The sequence below is a fragment of the Tupaia chinensis genome, unplaced genomic scaffold, assembly GCF_000334495.1.
Source record: "Tupaia chinensis unplaced genomic scaffold, TupChi_1.0 Scaffold145396_1, whole genome shotgun sequence".
Taxonomy (NCBI): domain Eukaryota; kingdom Metazoa; phylum Chordata; class Mammalia; order Scandentia; family Tupaiidae; genus Tupaia; species Tupaia belangeri.
Window position 1 is genome coordinate 5,281,757 of NW_006205257.1, and position 20,576 is coordinate 5,302,332.

A 20,576-nucleotide genomic window follows, 5' to 3' on the forward strand; every position below is an offset into this window, starting at 1 on the left:
CAGTCAGGAATGTCAACAAAGAAATATGTCACAAACTTACTTTGTTTTCAGACTTCTGATAATTGTAGATAAAAAGCCTATGGCTCGTATTTCTGAAACTGAAACTGTGCCTAAATTGCAGCTTACGTGCCTAAATTGCGCTGACCACAGTTTGAGTTTTACTAGAGATATCAATCATTTACTCTCCATTCACATATCTTCTACCTAGAAATCCTCCCTTCTCCCATCTAAGAGGAGGTAAAGAATCCAGTTTCTCCATCTGTAGCCAGAGTAAATAGAAAGAGCAGATACCTCCTGCTAATAAGTAAATGAGGTTTGGCCTAATTTACTCTGACATAAAGACTGAGGTGATTAGAGATTCCGATCCTGAAAAATTGGGAGGTGTACAACGGGGGGTGCACAAGTGAACAAACCATCTGAAACAGCTCTAGTGTATGAAGAAATGACATAAACACATAAGAAAATAAAAAATACACAAACACAAATTCTGCCTATGAATTCCTCCTGACTTTTCACAGTAAATTCTTCTAGAACTTTCTTCTAAAACATTTCTATAGTTTTACAACTAAGAAAATGTAACAGTAGTCAATCTGACATACAAATTAGGTAGGTAATATGTCTATGAAGAGCTCAAAGGAAAAAGGTAATTCATTATAGAGTAAATAGTAGAAAAATGGGGAAATAAAATCCTAACAACAAAAGGCCAAATTAAAGCAATCCCTGACATGCCATATTGCACTAGTTAAAGAAGCAAATATTTAAGGGTCAGCATTTGTTGTGGTGGTTGAGATACTGGACTCCCACATGGCTGACCACAGTTTGAGTCCCAGATCAGGTGGCTTGACAATAAATAACGCTAGGTGTGTGCCCAAAAATTCCTACAGAAGAGTGGGGGAGAAGGGACTGCAGTGTGGCCATATTCCTTGGGGGTTATCTCTCACCCCCTCTCTTTCTCTCTCCAGCACTGCACACACCCTATGGCAAAAACTTTTAAAAAAGCAAATTTTAAAGAAACACTACCACCAGTGACACTGTATTAAAATTAATACTCACTCACTGCTGGCAACTTAAAAACTCAGCCCAGACTTCTAACTCAAGTAGGACAAAAAGCTGTGACAAATCAATAATCCAGGAACTCAAAAGGCAAGAAATACAAAAAAAAAAATCTTTTTAAAAATTTTCCTTTTTGAGAGAGAGAGATTTTGCTATAGGGCATGTGCACTCACCGGAGAGACAGAAAACGAGAAATCACTCCCCAGTGGGGATGTGGCCACACTGCAATCCCTTCTTCTCCATTCTCCTCTCCGGATTTTGGACATGCATGCACACACGTGCCTGACGTAAGTTTGAAGTCACCAGGTCCAGGACTCAAAATGCGCTGGACTATGCGGGAGCCCAGCAATGTAATCAGTAAACCATCTGCTGGTCCCTCTTTTTTTTTTTTACCATTTCTATAGAGCATGTGTACTCAGTGAGTAGAGAAAGTAAGAAAGCACTCCCCATAACCGGGGCTGGGGTGGGGGGTGTATTAGCCAAGCCACAATTCCTTCTCCATTCTCCTCTCGGGATTTTGGGTATGCACACATATCTGCCAGCATGTTTTTCAAGCCACTGGCCCCAGGACTCACACCACGTGGCTCGCATACCATGCAGCTAGCCATGTGAGATCTGGCTGCCTTCACCCACACCACCAGCTGGCCCCAAAAATCACCTAGTTAAAGGCATCTAGAGTTGCCAAAGCAATGAGAAGAGGAACTGAAGATTCAGACAGGGGAGAATTGTGTGGAGAAACAAATTGATCATTTGAAACCATTTTTTAATTAGACAATTCTAGTCAAGTCAAGAGGCTGACAATTCTTTGGGGCCCTAAGCATACAGCCTCAGCTGAGAGAGAAATAAGCAGAACCTTAGTTATTCTGACAGACTGTAGTGACAAAATGCCAGCATTAAAGTGACCAGCTCCTACCCTATCTACCCCACAGAAGAAGGGGTAATTCCAGAGGAAGATAGTACTCATCTTCAGGAACAGCTACAATTTTTTTTTATGACACAACCTCAGCATTTAATCAAATATAAAAGGATGCCAAGAAGCATAATCATATGGCCAAATATAAAGTGGAAGAAAAAAAATAACGTAAAACACAACCAAACAAAATGCAATCTAGAGACTGGAATTAACATACTAAGACATTAAAACAATGACTAACGTTCAGGATAACAAGAAAAGATGAAGGAGATACATGAAAAGATGGCAACTTCCATGAAAAAACTAAAGCCTATATTAAAAAAAAATTAAATGGAAATTCTACAGCTGAAGTAACTGAAATGGTGTTAAAAGATAAGACACAACTGAAATCAGGATTGACTTTGATAACAGATCAACAGAAAATACATGCTCAGCCTCTGTGGCACGGGCTCAGGAACTGGAAGTCACATGCCTACCTCAGTTCAAATTCCCAGACCTGAAAACACTGAGCACACATGCATGTGTCCAGGACAATGGCAGGCTGGAGGACTGAAGGAAGTAGATTACAGCACGACAAGAGTGTTTTTCTTTCTCTCTCATCTCTTTCTCTCATGTGTGTACACTATCATGAAATTTTTAAAAAGAAAAATATCCATATTAAAGCCCAGAGATTTAAAAATAAAAAATGGAAAATCGGGAACTAGCAGGTGGCATGTTGTTAAGGCACTAGACCCACATGGCCAAGTGCGGTTGAAATCCCAGACCTGGCAGCTCGCTTGCGCGCGCTCGCTCTCTCTCTCAACCACACATGCCCTATAGCAAATTAAAAAATAATAATATCGGGTCATCGGGAAAGTCATGATGCATTTTTTCTATGTAAAAATGCATCATGACTTTTCCGATGACCCAATAATCATAAAATTAAATAAATAACTTTTTTTTAATGAAAAATCCGGCCAGCAGGTGGCATGGAGGTTAAGATGAGGGATCCCACATGGCAAGCTTCAGGGGTTCAAGTCCCAGACTGGCAGCTTGAAAAAAAATCACACCACACGCACATGCGTGCACACCCAAAATCCCAAGACAAGAATGGAGAAGGGACTGCGGCATGCCCATCCTCCCCAGGGGGTAATTTCTCATTTTTTCTCTCTCTCCGGTGAGCATACGCACCCAACAACAAAACTGAAAAAAAGGAAAAACACAAAAAAGACTAATAACCTAATAATAGACATATGAAATATGGTATAACAAGAACCCAGAGAAAGAAGAGCAAATGTAGAAGCAATATTTAGAAAGATCTTAAATTTTGGATTTTCTAAAATATGAGGGTATCAATCAACAAAAACAAGAAACTCCAAGAATCCCTAAGCAAGAAAAATACAAAGAAAATTACATCAAGGCATAACATACTTAACAGTAATGAAATCCAAATAAAAAGATGCAAAAACATTATGCGCAACTGGGGGTGGGATGCGGGCAGTGGAGAGATAAACTGTCAATAAACGGTCTTCAAAGGAGTAACAAGAAGAGTTAGTGACAGAGCTAATTTCAACCAACAATTAAAGAAACTGGAAGACAACCGAAGAAAATCCTAAAAGTACTAAAAAAATGAAAATCTACATGTACAGAGCAAACAGGTCTTCCGACATGAAGAAAAAATATAAACATTTTCAACAGAATCAGAATTCTGCACCCATAGACTTTCACTGAAATACTAGGCCAGTAGTGGTGTGGTATTAAAGCAGCTGGATCTCACATGGTTTGATTCCCAGACCTGGTGACTGAGAAACACACAGATGCACATGTGTGTGGTCCCAAATCCCAAAAGGAGTGAGAAATGGAGGAAGAGAGATTACAGCATGATAATTCCCTATGAGGGGTTTCTCTCTCTCTCTCTCACGTGCACACACACACACACACACACACACAAGTGTGCACACAGTATGGCAAATTAAAAAAAAAAAATTACAAAAACTAAAGGATCTAGCCATGGTGGTACAGGTAGGTAATAGGCGTACTATTGTGAAATGCTGGAAGCTATGTGGGAAGATTCTGGGTTTGCTCCTGAGTCTTCTATACTGGGGACACTTACAGGCATGCTAGTGATCCTGAGAGCTACATGCCTGGATGGAGAACTATAGCCTGATGACACTGTTGAGGGTACCCTCCCCAAAGGAAATAAGCAAATAGAAAAACAAAAGAATACTCAAGGGTCTTCAGAAATGAAGAGCAACTGTACAGGTTTTTAAAAGGGAAAGTTAGAAAGTGTGTGTGTAAAGATAAATCAACAATGACCACATAGATAATTAAATATTGTGTTTCAAATATATAGAATAAAAATGCAAGGGACCAATAATTTAAGAGAAGGCCAGCCAGTGGCCGTTGGATTCCACATGGCCGACTGCATGGTTCAGGTCTCGGACCTGATGGCTTGAAAAACACACCTGGCGGGGCCAGCAGGTAGCATGACGGTTAAAGGTGCTGGACTCTCACATGGCCAATCATGGTTCAAGTCCTGGATCTGGTGGCTTGCTTTCTCACTTTCTCTCTGTCTCTGATCAAAATGAAAAATAATAATACATAAAGTTAAATAAAATAATTTTTTAAAAAAATAAACACATACCTGGCACATATGCATGTGTGCCTAAAATCCCAAAAAGAGGGAGGGAGATATAAAGAAGGAATTGCAGTAAAACCATTACCCATGAGAGATGCTTTGTCACTTTCCCTCTCTCTCTGTCTCTCCCTGGAAAACACATGTATCCTCTGGCATTTTTTTTTTAATGTAAAAGGTAAAATGGATAAATAAGTGCATGCTGTAATCTCCAGGGAAATCAGAGATTTCACTAGAAAAAAGGCATAGTTAAAAAAGAAAAGAAAAGAAAAGAAATAGGGAACCAGCAGTTGGCGTAATGGCTATGTCACTGGACTCCCATGTAGTCGACCACGGTTCAAGTCCTGGACCTGGTAGTTTAAACTCACGCCAGGTGCATGTGCGTGCGTGTCAAAGATCCCAAGAGGAGAATGGAAGAGAAGGGATTGTGGTGTGGCCACCCTCCCCCCGGGGGCGGGGGTGATTTCTCGTGTTCTGTCTCTCTGGTGAGTGCATGTGCCCTATAGCAAAAACCTCTCCAAGAAAAAAAAAAAAGCATAGTAAAATGAAAATTTTTTAAATAGTAAAAAGTATACCAGTAATATGTTGCACCTTTCTTAATAGAGTACATATAAAATATAGTTATAAAGTAGTAAAAAAGAATGTATCGAGAACAAGTTAATAAGAAATGGCAATAAGGGATATCTGATTAATCCAAAGGAAGGCCAAAAAAGAAGAAAAAGTATGAAAGGTCAAACAGAAAAATGAGATACCACTTAACACTCCTTAGGTTAGGCACTATAAAATAAAAAATAAAAAAAAACAGTAAATAACAAATGTTGTCAATATGCAAAGAAACTGCAACCCTTACGAGTTGCTGCTAGGAATGTAAAATGGTGGAACCACTATGGAAAAGATGGCAATTCCTAAAAAATTAAACACACAATTACCATACCTTCCAGAAATTCCTTCTGAGTATACTCTAAAAGATCTGGAAGCAGAGACTTAACTTATTTGCACACTCATGTCCACAGAAGCATCATTCTCAATAGCCTAGGTGGAGGCAATCTATTCCTTGACAGAATAATAAACTATATAATACAACAAAATATTACTCAATCCTAAAAAAGAAGCAAATTCTGGGTCAACGGGTGGCATGGTGGTTAAGGCACTGGATCCCAAACAGCCAACCACATGGTTCAAGTCCCAGAACCAGCAGCTTGAAAAACATACGGGGGGCATGTGTATGTGCACAAAACAACAGAAGAGAATGGAGAAGGAATTGCAGCATGGCCATTTATTTCCCTGAGGAATGGTTTCTCACTTTCCCTCTCTTTCTGTCTCCTCGGCAATCACATGTGCCCTACAACAAACAAATAAAAAAGGGGGGAGGGGAATCCTGATATGTAGTATAACATGGATGAACCTTATAGGCTTTATACTAAATGAAATAAACCAGTCACAAAGAAAAAAAAAAAACTGTATGATTTACTTATAAGAAGTACCTAGAAAAATCAAATTCATAAAGAAAGAAAACAGAATGGTGGGTCCCAGGGGATGAGAGTGAAAGAACAGTTATTATTTAACAAGCATAGTTTCAATTTCGCACTATAAAAAAAAAATTCTGTAGATGGTAGTTATGGCTGATCAACAATGTGACTGTGGTTGGGAACTAGTAGTTAGCATAATGGCTATGTCGCTGGACTCCCACGTAGTCGACCGCGGTTCATGTCCCGGACCCGGTGGCTTAAAACTCATGCTGGGCGCGTGTGCGTGTGTGCCCAAGATCCCAAGAGGAAAACGGAGGAGAAGGAATTGCAGCGTGGTCATCCCTCCTGGGGGTTGATTTCTCGCTTTCTGGCTCTCTGTCTCTGTCTGTCTGTCTGGCAAGTGCACGCACCCTATAGCGAAAACCTCTCCAAAAAAAAAAAAAAAACAATGTGACTGTGGTTAATGCCACTGAACTGAACACTTAAAAGTGATAAAAGTGGTAAATTTTATATCATGTATATTTTACAATTTTTAAAGGTAAAAAATAAAATAGATAAAAAGCCAAATAAAGAGGTAATAAAAATGATTATTCTACTATATATGATTAATACTCCTAAAAATTCCAAAACTGAATTATTAAAACACAACTTGATACTATTTTACAAGTGTTTATACACTTTGACAGCCAGCCCCACTGCACTCTGCATTGAGAGCTAGATCCCACATGGCCAAACATAATTCGAGCCCTGGTCCCAGCAGCTTGAAAAACATGAGGGGTACACTTGAGTGTGTGCCCAAAAATCCTGAAGAGAGGAAAGTCAGAGGAGAAAAGGACTGCAGCATGGTCACATGCCATTCTGGGGTTCATATTCTCATTCTCCCTCTCTCTCAAGCATACATGCCCTCTGATAACTAAGGGGTAAAAAGAGAGATGCACACACACTTTGAACACAAACAGACTGAAGTTAAAAGATGAAAAAGACGGGGGGGGGGGGGGGTATATAACCATACTAATAGCCAACAAGGGGGACTTGAATGCAAGAAGCATCACTAAAGATAGAAATACTTCAGAATAGTAAAAGATCAATTAATCAGAAAGTTATAACAATCCTAAATTTGTACACACTAAATAACATAGCTTTAAAATACATAAAGCAAATGTTGGAAAAAAACAGACAAAAAGGCAAATCTATACCACAGCAGAGATTTTAATACACATCTCTTGATAACTGACAGAATGAGAAGGAAAAATCAACAAGGATATAAGATACTTGAACACATACAACCAACTTGAACTAACAGACATATATACTGTATATATTGGCCTCAAAAACTGCAGAATTAACAATTTCCAGTTATGAAACACATACCAAAAAAAGACGATATGTTAGGTTGTAATTAAGCCAAGACTTAAATTCCATTTGTGCAAAATACGTTCTCTGACCACAGTTGAATTAAACATGGTCTCAACAACAGAAAAATAGAAAATACTCAGAGTTTGGATATTAAGGAGCATATTTCTAAGAAACTCATGTATTGATGAGCAAATCACAAAATAAATTAGGAAGCATTTTTAACTAAAATGAAAATGACATACAAAACATATATGGTACCAAAGGCAATGACAAGAGAAAACTTTAAAGGTCAAAATGCTGCATCATAAAGAAAGGTAAGTATCAATGATCTAAGCTTTCACCTCAAAAAGCTGGGGGGGAAAAAAAAAAAACCCTGCAGTCATAGGAAGAATTTTTTAATTACCAGAGGGTACATGGGTTTGCCAAAGAGAGAGACAGACAGACTAGAGATTAAGCTCCCCAATGGAGCATGGTCATGCCATAATCGTTTTTCCTACATACTGTACAATAATCTAGGATTTATGCACAAAAAAACTGTATATCAACTCCAAGTATGACTGTACAGAAAAAAATTAACTCAAGCAACTTTTTAGGTCAATACTGCACAACCAAAGGAAATTAATTCTATAAGAACAAAAGGAACCATAAAGAATCTTGAACATTACTTCATATGCTCATTGTTGGCAATGGTATTAATGTAGTAATTTTGAAATTATTTTATTTTGTAACAATTGAACATGTTGAGAATAAAGGTTCTCACTATGGGGGTAAAATAATGGAAGATCCAAATATAGATTGAGTAAAGTTAATTATGCTCTGTGATAATGAATTTGAACTCAATCGAGGTATGCCATTAAACCCAATTTTAGTTTCTAAAATTTCTTTTTTGTGGGCCAGCAGGCGACATGGCATTTGAGGGGCTGGATTCCCACATAACCAACCATGGTTCAAGTCCAGGACTCATGTGGCTTGACGGGTCATAGAGGAGCGTGTGCATATGTGTCCAAAATCCCAAGAGGAAAATGAAAATGCAGAAGGAACTACAATAGGGCCATCCCCCCGGAGTGATGTCTCTGTTCATCTGTCTACCACCCACCCCAACACCCTGCTCAGCAAGCACATGCGCCCTATGGCAAAAATCTTTAAAAAATTATTTTTTCTTGATCAGTTCTACTTGCAAGGACTAATAATTCATGACTTTTATTTCTTCTTAGAGGTCTCTCAAGGAGAAAATGTTCTACATTAAAAAAATAAGTAAATAAACAAGGGCTGGACTCATAGTAGAGTCAGATCCAACGGAGCCAATCATAGTTCAAATCCCAGTCTCAAAGACTTGAAAATACTCCAGTTGCATATGCATGCATGTCCAAAATCCCAATGGGATGGAGAAATGCTGGAGGAGGGACTGTATTATGGCCACTTCCCTCTGTAGGCTACTTCTTCTCCCTCTTGGGGGATGCATATGCCCTCTGGCAAAAATTAAAAAGACAAGTCAAAGGATTGGGGAACTCTCTCCAAGAAGATATATAAAATGACCAATAAGCACACAAAATAATGTTTAGTGATTAGGGATATGAAAATAACGATCACAATGAAATACCAATACTTTTTCACTCCTATTAGAATAGCAATAATCAAAAAGAAAGTAAATGTCGACAAGGATGTAGACAAATCAGAATCCTCATTTATGCTGATGGGAATGTAAATTTGGGCAGCCCCTGTGGAAGTTTGGAAGTTTCCAAACCAAACTGTAATACAAGAAGTCACTTGGCCAACAGTGTGTTCAGATCCCTGGGTTGGTCAGGTGCAAGCATGTGTGCCAAGATCCCATAAAGATGGGGGGCTGTGGAAAAGGAATCAAAGCATATTAAGAACCTATCAAGGGTGCCTCCCCCACCCCTCTCGACAAGACTCTGGTGAGGGAACTTCCTTCTCTTCCTCTTTCTCTCTCACGCATATACTCTATCAAAAATGAAATTAAGGGATCAGCAGTTAGCATAATGGCTATGTCGCTGGACTCCCATGTAGTCAACCGCGGTTTGAGCCCCAGGCCTGGTGGCTTAAACTCACATCGGGCGCGTGTGCATGCATGCCCAGGATCCCAAGAGGAGCATGGAGGAGAAGGGGTCCCGGACCATCCCCCCTGGGGGGTGATTTCTTGCTTTCTGTCTCTCTGTGTCTCTCTGTGTTTCTGGGGAGTGCACGCACCCTATAGCAAAAAAAAAAAAAAAAAAAAAAAAAAAACCTCTCCAAAAAATGAAAAGAAAAAAAATGAAATTAAAAACTTTAAACACGCGCGCACGCACGCACGCACACACACACACACACACACACACACACACCTTGGGACCAGCATGGTGGTTAGGGTACTGGAATTTCACGGGGTCAAGTACAATTTGTGTCCCAGACCCAGTGGCTTGAAAATCATGCCAGGCATGTGTGCACATGCCCAAAATCCACAGAGACTGGAGGAAAAGGGACTGCAGTGTAGTGATACTCCTGGGGAGTGACTTCTTACTTTCCCTCTCTCTCTCTGGCAAGCAAATGCACCCTATGACACCTGCCCAAAAAATAGCTAAACACGGAGCTACCACATGGACTCAACTGTACTTCTAGATATACCACTAAAATAACTGAAAACAGGTACTCAAATTCTCAGACAACAATGTTCTTGGTAGCACTATTCACCACAGCCAAAAGTAGAAGCAACAAGTGTGTTCAGCACATGAACAAACAAAATGTATACATACACATAATGGAATATTATTCAGTCATGTAAAAGAATGAAGTTCTAATACATGCTACAATATGGATGAACTTTGAAAGCATTGTGTTAATTGAAATAAACCAGAGACACAGGGGCAAATATTGTATGATTCCACTTGTATGGAATGTCTAGAATTTTCAAAGTCGTACAGACAGAAAGTACAATAGAAGTTGCCAGGGGGTCAGGGAAGGGAAAAGTGAGAAAGTTACTGCTTAACAGTTACAGAATTTGTTAGGGACAGTGGAAAAGTTTTGGAAACAATGGTAACAGTTCCATAATGATAAATATAATCAATGTCACTTAAGTATAGACACTTAAAAATGGCTAAAATTGAACTTTTATTTTATACTGATTTTACCATAATAAATAAAATGAGAATGATGAAATAAAAGCTGTCTATATTCAATTTCTTTTTCTACTCCTACAAGTGTTTAAGCTTCTTGAGGCCAGAGGGTAAAGGACAAAAGCTCTCAACACTGGTTTTGAATGCAGAAATCTGTAATGATTTATCTTTATATTACCGTAAGTCCTAGAACAGCCCACGCTAACATTAAAAGAGGACTGCAATGAACAGCAGATGGTTACGTCGTAATAATGGTTATGTCACTGGACTCCCACAGAGTTGACCACGGTTCAAGTCCTGGACCTAGCGACTTAAAACTTCAAGCCTGGTGTGCTGAGAAGAGAATGAAGGAAAAGGGATTGACACATGGCCATCTCCCCTAGGGGGTGATTTCTCGCTTTCTGTCCCTCTGTCTCTCCAGTGAGCGAATATGCCCTATAGCAAAAATCTCTAAGAAAAAGGATGCACACATTTGAATAGAAGGGATGCTGAATAAAGGCTGACTGACTAGAAGAGGGGAGTGGGGAGGACCAATGAGTGAATTCTGTAATTTTAGGACCAAAAAGAGGGACCATCAGATGGCATGGCAATTGTGGCCAGAAGCGATTTGAGTTTCAGCCCTGATGGCTTCAAAATCACAGCAGGCGTGTGTGTGTGTGTGTGCGCGCGCGCGCGCACGTGACCACCCAAGATCCCAGGAGAATGGAGGAGAAGGGACTGCGACATAGCCATCCCCCCCCCCAGGAATTTCTCACTTTCTCTCTCTCTGTCTCTGTCTCTCTCTCTGGTAGGTGCATGTGCCCTAAGGCAAAAACCTCTTTAAAAAAAAAAATGAAAACAGCATATTTCCATCTAGTTAGTCATCTAATAAGAAAGACTGCAACAAGAACCCAGACTATCCCGGTTTTCTAAAATGATATGTGGCAACATTCTTAAATCTCTTATAATCCTTACTTGCCAAAAATTTGCTTAATAAAAAGGGAAGTCTATGCTTAAATTCTTATTAAACTTTACACTGAAACAGTCTTTCACTATCCTTTATTCATAGTCCTGCAAATTATTTGTAAAAGTTACTTCAAAATATAAAAAGTAAAAAGGGTCCACTGGACCTAGAGGGTAAATGGTGGTGACTACTTTCCTGGTCTACTGGAGAGTAATACATTTCTTGAGCACGGTCAACGTAAAGGGCCCTGCTACAATAACACACCAAGAACAATTAGAACTACTTGGATCTAGATCTCAGTTTTTTAGTACTGCTCACTAGAAAGAACCAGAGAACTGTGGGAGGAAAAGCAAAAAAAAAAAAAAAAAAAACAGTCAATTCAGGACTAAGGCAAGAAAACTACAGGGTAAGTGTTAGACATCTTGCACCTGAAAACAACGCAACGATTAAAGAATTATGGGAAGTATAACAGATCCATGCTTTGGCTCCTTTACAAGGAGCCAGAGAGTGGAGTATAACACAATGCTCTGTAAGGCAATTCTACATGGGAAGGTTCCCAGCTCAATTTCAAAGACCTGAGTAGACCAGGCACATGTTTACCTATCAGGGCTGGCTGAATACTGGAGGTTGATCATGGATCATGGCTTCAAGATCCTGGTGGGTGGCCGGGCCCTTGACACAGTACTAAGGGAGCCATATCCCACACAGTCAACTGTGCGCTTTAAACTCTGGCCCTAATACCTTGAAAAACACACCAGATATTTGTGCACGTGTACTCAAAATCCCAACAAGATGGAGAAATGAAGGTGAGGGGATTGCATCATGACCACTCTCCACTGGGGAGTGCTCTCCCCTTCTCTGACTCTTTCTGGCAAGCACACATGGCCTCTGGCTTAAGAACAAAAAAAAAAGTTAGTCATTTCAATACATTAAAATACACTCCTCTCAGGGCCAGCAGGTGGTGTTGTCATTAAAGCCTCAGGACTCCCACCAACTGCAGTTCAAGTCCCATAACCAGCAGCTTGCTTTCTCTTTCTCTCTCTCTCTCTCTCTCTCTCTCTCTCTCTCTGGTGAGAGCACGTGCCCTGTAGCAAGTTAAAAAAATGATGATGATGATAAGTGAAATTAAATAAGTAATTATTTGTGGAAAAAATATACCTTTCTTATGGAAGTAGAAAATAAATTAACTTGAAAAAAAATAAAAGATGCCAGTAGAGGTGTTCACTCTCGCGCGTGCGCTCTCTCTCTCTCTCTTATAGAATAAATAAAATTCAAATATATATAGATAGATAGATATCTTACAAGTAACAGCCTTAAGAAGTCACCTACTTACAATTATTAAATTAGCAAATATATTCTTACAACTCTGCCTTTCTTAAAAATAAAAAAAGAACTTTGATATTTAGAGCATTTTTAAAAATTCAACACCCATTCATTAAAACTGTTAGCAAACTAGAAATATGAGAAAAGCTCCTTAATCTGACAAAAATACAAAAAAAATCCACAGAAAACATACTTAATGGTAAATTTTGGAATGTTTATCCTTGACACCTCACTATCACCATTTCTATTCAGCCTTGCACTAGAAATCCTAGCCAGTACAAAAAGCAAGAAAAAGAAACAAGTTAAGGACTAGAGTAGATAAAAGGAGGAGCCTTGAGATAGTACAAGTAAACTTACACTATCAGGTATCAAGTTAACTTATAAAGCCATGATTAAGACAGCGTAGGTTTGCTGCAATAGACAAGTCAATGAAACAAAGGTGAGAAACAGATCCGCAGATATAGATACCTGGCATATGACAAAGATGACAAAGCAGCAGAAACATAACAATATTTCCAGTAAATGATAATGTGGCAACTAGCTATCCATGTGGTCAAAAATGAAACCTGGCCTCACTCCCCCACTCCATGCAAAATTAATTCTATGCAGAATGTAGATTTCAACATGAAAGTCAAATAAACCTTCTAGAAGATAGCAGAAGAGAGCATCTCCAAAACAGTACAGGAAGGATTTCTTAAACACAGGACAAAAAAACAATAACCCAAAATGCCCAGTTCAGGTCTAAAGACCTCCTGTGTATGCCAGGCACCAATTTGCCCATGATGTAGTGTTAGATGAAGGTTAGGAGGGGAAAATGTCAAGACCTTGTTGGGCGTACTGTCTCTCTCTTCTTTGTCTCTCATTCGTGGAAGAATTAAATATGAAGAACTTGGGAAAAAATGCTAACAATAAAGGAAACAATTTTAAAATTAAGAATTTCTGTTCATCAATGACACCATCAAAAAATGTTAAATCAAGCCACAGACTAGGGGAGGAATTTAAATACCTAACTGAAAAGTACTCATGCCAAAAATACATAAAGAAATGCTATGAGTAAGTTGGAACATGATAATATCCAATCAGAAAATGGCCAAGAAGGGGCTGGCCAGATCTCACAGGTCTGACTGTAGGTTAAGGGAGCCAGATCTCAAGAGTCTGACTGTGGTTCAAATCCCAGCCCCGGTGGCTTGAAAAACGTGCCTAGTGCATGTGTATCCATGTCCAGAACCCCCACAGGATGTAGAAATGAAAAGATTGCAACATGACCCCATCCCTATGGGATGCTTTCTCCCTCCCCTTTCTCTCTCTGGGTGAGGGCATGTACCCCTTTCCCCCAAAAATACAGCACAAATCAAGATGTTGGAAGACTCAATTTACTGGGGTGCTTGTAGTTTCAGCTCTCCCCACCTAGAGCTCCTAGGGCTAATTGTGATGGCCTGAAAAATACTCAAGAGGCTGAACTGCCAATGCACAAAACCCTGCCCACTCTGAGCATAGAAACAAGTCTACACCAGTATCACTGAGGAGGTGTTTCAAACCAAAAGCAGTTCTCTGCAGGACTCCTTTAGAGAGAATGACCAAAGAGGTGGCTACAGTCCCATGCTTGACCATCAAATCTGTGGACCTTAATGTTCAACTGGTAAAATAAAGAAACTTATTATGGTAAAGAAGGAAGAAAGTTCCCAGGCATCCAGTTACGATGAGTCCAGAAGATTATTCCTATTGCCAAACTACTGGAGGCCGGACACTTGTCATTTTTTTGGTGGCTGATAATCTCATTCAGAGAGAATCCTGCGTGGGCATAGGAAATATGTTTTAGCATAGCAACTGAATCCACTGCTGTCCACTTTTGTTTTCAGTCATAAGTCTGTTGATTCCATTCTTCTCTCTGTAAGAGTTTTGTTATAAGTATATAATACATTTGTATTTTATAAATATATGTAATATATCCACTTTTAAAAGAAATCCAAATAGTCAATAAACATTTGAAAAGGTGGTCCATCTCATTAGTTATCACTGGAATAGCTCACGAACATGAAAATAACAATACTAAATGATGGTAAGCATGAGTAGCTGGAGCTTTCACGTACTACTAGGAAGAGCATAAACTGGAAAGGTCACTTTTCATACAGCTTTCTAAATAGAACTAGAAACACGAACTCCACATGAGAAAGTTTCAGGCAAAGGTTAGAAACAATCCAAAGGTATTATCTTGAAAAATGAAAAGCAGGGCTAGCTTAGGATTTGGTGGTCAAGTGAGCTGGACCCAAAATGGCCAACTGTGTGGTTCAAGTCCCAGACCTGGCATCTCAAGAAACACAGGAGGTATGTATGTGCCTGCCCAGAATCCCAAAAGACCAGTCCTCACAGATAGTGCTTTCTCACTCTCCAACCCTCTCTCTCTCTATCTTTCTGTCCCTCTCTGATAAGTACACATGTCTTCCGGCAAATTAAAAAAATAATAATAATAACAGCTTTAATGAAGACTCGAAAGCCAAATTTGTAAGCATCTATGACAATGCCTGGTACACACAAAATGTACTCCATGCAATGTAATCCCATCTCTCCCTTTCTTCTTATAATTTAAGGTGGGCTTCAAAACAAATTCCATGGCCAGCCAGTAGTATGGTAGGTAGGGTGCCTGGATCCTATATGGCTTACTGCAAAATTCCAGTCCCAGGAGCTTAAAAAACAAACCAAGTGTGCATGCATCCAAAAATCCTAAGAGGAAAATGAAGAAGGGGCTGCAGTGTGGCCACCCCCCTGGGAGGTTTTCTCCCTTTTCCTCTCTCTCTGCCCCCATATCTATCTCAGGTGAGCATACGTACCCTATACCAAACTTAAAACAAAAACAAAGGGGCCAGAAGGTTTCGTAGTGGTTAAGGCACTGGACTCCTACACAGCCAACTGCTGTTTGCGTCCCAGACCTGGTGGTTTGAAAATCATGCCAGGTACGTGTGCATGCATGCCTAAAGTCCCAGGAGGAGAATGGAGAAGGGATCACAATAAGTCCATCCCTCCTTGGGGAAGACTTTTCACTTTCCCTCTCACGATCTTTCTCCAGCAAGCATTAAAAAAAAAAAAAAAAAAAAAAAAACACCCTCTTAAAAAAAATTAAAATGACAAATAAAAAAACATTCCAATGGGTTGCCATCTCATAAAAATAAAATCCAAATCCCTTACAATGATCTGACACTGCTCTCACCCTGACACTCTCTGTTCACCCTTAGAAAGCTCTTCTCCAAAACATCCCCGACATATCCACCCAGCTCACTCATCATCTGTTTTAGGTTTCTACTCAAATGAAACCATGAGACAAGCCCTCCCTGACCACCTACCTACCAGGCATGTCCTCCACTAAGACCCTTACCTGGCTTTATTCTACCTACTCTTACCTATAGAAATCACCATCTTTAAATGTATCTATTATATACCTTCACTACTATTCTCCATGAAAGCAGGACCTTCTAGATTTTGTTCATTGCTGCCTACTCACAGAACATGTTCAGCATGCAGTAGATATTTAATAAATACTGAGTAAATTCTGACTTGGATTCCAGGCCTGAAGAGAAGAGCAGCTGGCATGTAGGATACATGGCTGACAGTTTCTAAAACTATCTGTAGCTTAGCTTACCATGAGAAATATGAAAACCCTCCAGTAAGTTAAACTAGCTGTTCTGCTTCACGGAAAATTTAAAATACTGCTAACGCATTTAATTCTCCAAGGTTTCCTTATCAAAATAATATAAGATATTCCTACACTCCAAGTGAGAATTACATGAGGCACTCAACAGAAAACAAATTATTCTAATGAATTTTCCATCTTTACTATTATTCTGCAAATAAACCTATGAAAACAATTATCACTCCAGGTTAATTATATCTACCAGCTCTGGAGTAACCAAAAAATAAACCTGCTTAACTAGTATGCAAACCAGCCAAGAGCCATTTCTCAGTTTCAGAAATATCAGCCTTAGCAACCAAAGGGGGGAGGGGGAGGGCGGGGGTGTCACCCAGGGGATATGGCCACACAGTCCCTCTATCTTCCTCTGGAGAATTTTGGGCAATCACACGCACACATATCTGGTGTGTTTTTTAAGCTGCCAGGTCCAGGACTTGAACTGCGCAATCGGCCACGTGGGAGCCAGCCACCTTAACCACCACATCACCAGTTGGCCCAATCACCTTAATTAAATAAACTAAAATTCCATTCAGTCTCACAAAGTTTTAGGTAAAATGAGAAATAAAATTGAAACAATGGTATGTTTTCCTATGTAAAATGTGAATATTTATAAAAACACAACTGGAACCATACTACACACAGTTACATAGTTTGTTTTTAATGATAGAGAATGCCTGTGCTCCCACAGGAGGGGGGTACCCGCAACACGGTCTCTCTCTACGATTCCCTTTCTCAGCTCTCCAGCTTCTCAGGCTCCTGGGCACCAAAGCTTACCCAGTATATTTTCAGCAGCCCACCAGGGATCAAAAACCCTGCTGGCCATGTGGATTCCAGCCTTGCAGCGCACTGTGTCACAGCAGCAGCTAGGACTGTTCTACAGTTTTCATCACTGCATAAGCTCATCACATGATTCCGACTTATTTAACCTATCCCTTAATAGTGGATTTCTTACTTTTTTTTAGTTATTATAAACAAAGCTGCAAGGAACCTTTCTTACACATATTTTTCCTAGAATAAACAAAATGGGGCAGCTGGTAGTATGATTAAGGTGGCTGGATCCCCACATGGGCAACTACGCACTTGGAAGTCTTGGACCTGGCAGGTTGGAAAACATGTCTGGCACCTGTGCACATGCCCAAACTTTTCTTTCTTTTTAAGAGAAATGTTTGCTATAGGGCGTGTGTGCTCCGCAGAGAGAAAGAGAGAGACAGAGAGAGATAAAGTAAGAAATCGCACCCCGGGGGGATGGCCAGGATGCAATCCCTTCTCCTCCATTCTCCCCTTTCTCAAAACTCTTAAGAGGAAAAAGGAAGATCAAGAATTGTAGAGTGGCCATCCCCCCAAGGGGATTTTTTTTTTTTTTTGGGGAGGGTTTTGGTTTATACCCACGCATGTGCCCCCCAGTCGTGCTACAGCACGCATGTGCTCGCCAGAGAGACACAGAGACAGAAAGCGAGGGGGGATGGTCACGCTGCAATCCCTTCTCCTCCACTCTCCTCTCGGGATCTTGGGTACGCACGCGCACGCACCCGGCGCTGAGTTTTAAGCCACCGGGTCCAGGACGCGAACTGCCGTCAACTACGTGGGAGTCCAGAGACATAGCCCTTACGCTAACTGCTGGTTCCCTCAAGGGGATTTTTCTCACTTTCTCTTCCTCTCTCTGGAGAATGCATGAAACCCTTTAGCAAATAAAAAAAAAAAAAAAGAAGAAACAATAAAAAACATTATAAATGTTCTTTTAAGTTTTGTTTGTTATAGTGTGTGTGCTCTCACTAGAGATAGTGGGGAAGTGGTAAGAAATCGCCCCACGGCAGTTACTCCTCCTCTCAGTATTACGGGCACCCATGCACACCCACCAGGCGTGTTTTTCCAACTACAGAGTCCAGGACTGAACAGCACAGCAGGCCTTGTACACGCCAGCTGCTTTAACTTCTACACCACTAGCCTTAACCACACTGCTAACTGGCTGCAGATATTTCTGTTAATGTTTCAGCACTGACTCTTTAAGAGAAAGCAGAACAATGTTAAATATCTGATCTTTTCTTGTATCATATATGTCTTCAGTTATTGGCATTGTGCTCCAGGAGAAAACAAGGAAAGAGCAGACAAGGATCAAAGTAAAACTTGTTATGCTCTTTAGCAGAATTCAAAAAAACAAACAAAAACGTGGATAAGCAACATTTAAACTGCATTACCTTAAGAGCTCATCTCAACTAAGGTCCCCAGAGAAAAGTATGCCCTAAGCCTAAAGCATCCACTGTGTGTAATGATTCATCTCTACATTTTGCATCTAGAGTCTAACTAGCCAGGTACCATCCCTGGGCTCATGGAAGCCAGGTCAAGAAAGAGTAAGAGCTCAAAGCATGGATGACTCCCCTTACACAGAGGCATCCTAAACCTCACACACATGTAAAACTACAATGATGCTTGGAATGTCAGCTTTCTTCTACATTACAAAATTTCACGGTACCACTATTAACGAACGAGGCTGGCTTTAAAGCTTAAAGTCCCTCACAAAAATTTTTAATTGACCATTTACTAAATAGTTTTCTTGTACTAAACTATAATTAAAGGATCGATACCTAACTCGGTGTTATTTTGTGGCCTCTTTATCCACTGAAGCAGATCTTTCTATAAAAGAGTCTATTTACTAACGTGCTTTATCATAAACTGGGAATAATTTTAGGGACTTGTGACAAATACGCCAAATTATTTTGTAACATAGTCAACATCTACTGAGAAGTCACTGTTTCCCATTTAACTGTAACTGAAAAAGCAGTTACTTTGTTCAAATGTGAACTAGACACCATACTGGAAAGCTGTTCAGAGCACCCTTACAAATATCCTTTGTATTTCAGTCACACTACCATTAAAATAAAACTAAGGACATTTTTTAATATGCCAAATAAAGGTATATCAAGTCAGCATTATGCACACACATTACACTACGAAAGACACAAAAATCTACTACAGGTTAAAGACAATGGAAATATAAGCTGAGGGTTCTTTCATACTTTATAGAATAACAAAAGAAAAAGTATATAGCTTTGGCCAAAAAGGAACAAGGTTTCATGAGAGCTGTTTTTTCTTTCCTTTTCTATTTTTCTCCTTAAAAAAATTAGTATCTGTCAATGTCTTAATAACACACCAAACTAGTTGAATGTTTAAACTCCCATCTTGGGGACAAGAAAGCCAGTTAAGTTTGAAACTCAACAGCTGTATATGGTATTAGAGAAAAATGGCTCAGAAAAGGAAACTCAATGCAGAAAATACAATAATTTAAACCAACTAGACCAAAGTAAGAAAGATCCCCAAAGTTCATCTCAACAGGTGGTTCCAAGCAAATCAGGATTTTGGAGGCTCAGGAGACAGAACCTAAAATACCAAAGAAACCACGGAAAAGTCTCAGAATTAACAATAAAACTGTATTCCTTAAATAGAGTGTCCTTATTTATGTACAATACCATTAGGAAATGCAAAACTTTCTCCCCTCTTCACTGGTAGTTTGTAATTCATTTATTATACATTAATTTATCATTTAACAAATTGGCGTTCGGTTTGATAACTACTTAGCAACCAAAACTGAAACTGCACATGAAGCATCTCATTACATACAACTTTTAAATGCAATCAAACAAAGTGCAACAAAGTATACATCTTAGCAACGTTTAGAAGGTAACAAGTTAAAAATCACTAAGGTTAATATTTCCATTTTCTCCGCGGTCCCTGCCAAAAAATTCCCACGCACTCTTGCAGGCAGTAAGTTTAAAAACTCACTTTACTCACAATTTAAAAGTGTGTCACCTCTCTCTCCCCCACCCTCCCCTACGCTCGGAGGTCAAAGGGCTCCAGACAAAAGACAACAAAAGCACGTGACGAAAGTTTCTCCCAGCACTTTCTCTCGCGGCCTGGAGGCAGTGCTCTTCCCCGAGCCAGGTCGGGAGTGAGCTGGACCCCAGACCAAGGACTAGCGGCCCAGAGGACAGGAAGGGGGTCGGGCCCTTAGGCGACGGGAAACCCGGAGCCAAGGACGTGCGGGGAGCGAGCGCCTCCCGAGACCGCAGCCGCAGGCGGAAGCGCGAGGCCCAGAGCGCGGCCTGTTACCTTTTCCTG

General features: G+C 40.0%; 1 protein-coding gene across 1 annotated transcript in view; it reads right to left on the reverse strand.

Annotated features, from left to right (window-relative positions):
* URI1 (URI1 prefoldin like chaperone) overlaps nt 1-20,576 on the reverse strand; it is a 79,507-nt gene that overhangs the window by 57,952 nt on the left and 979 nt on the right. The window lies entirely within an intron of this gene.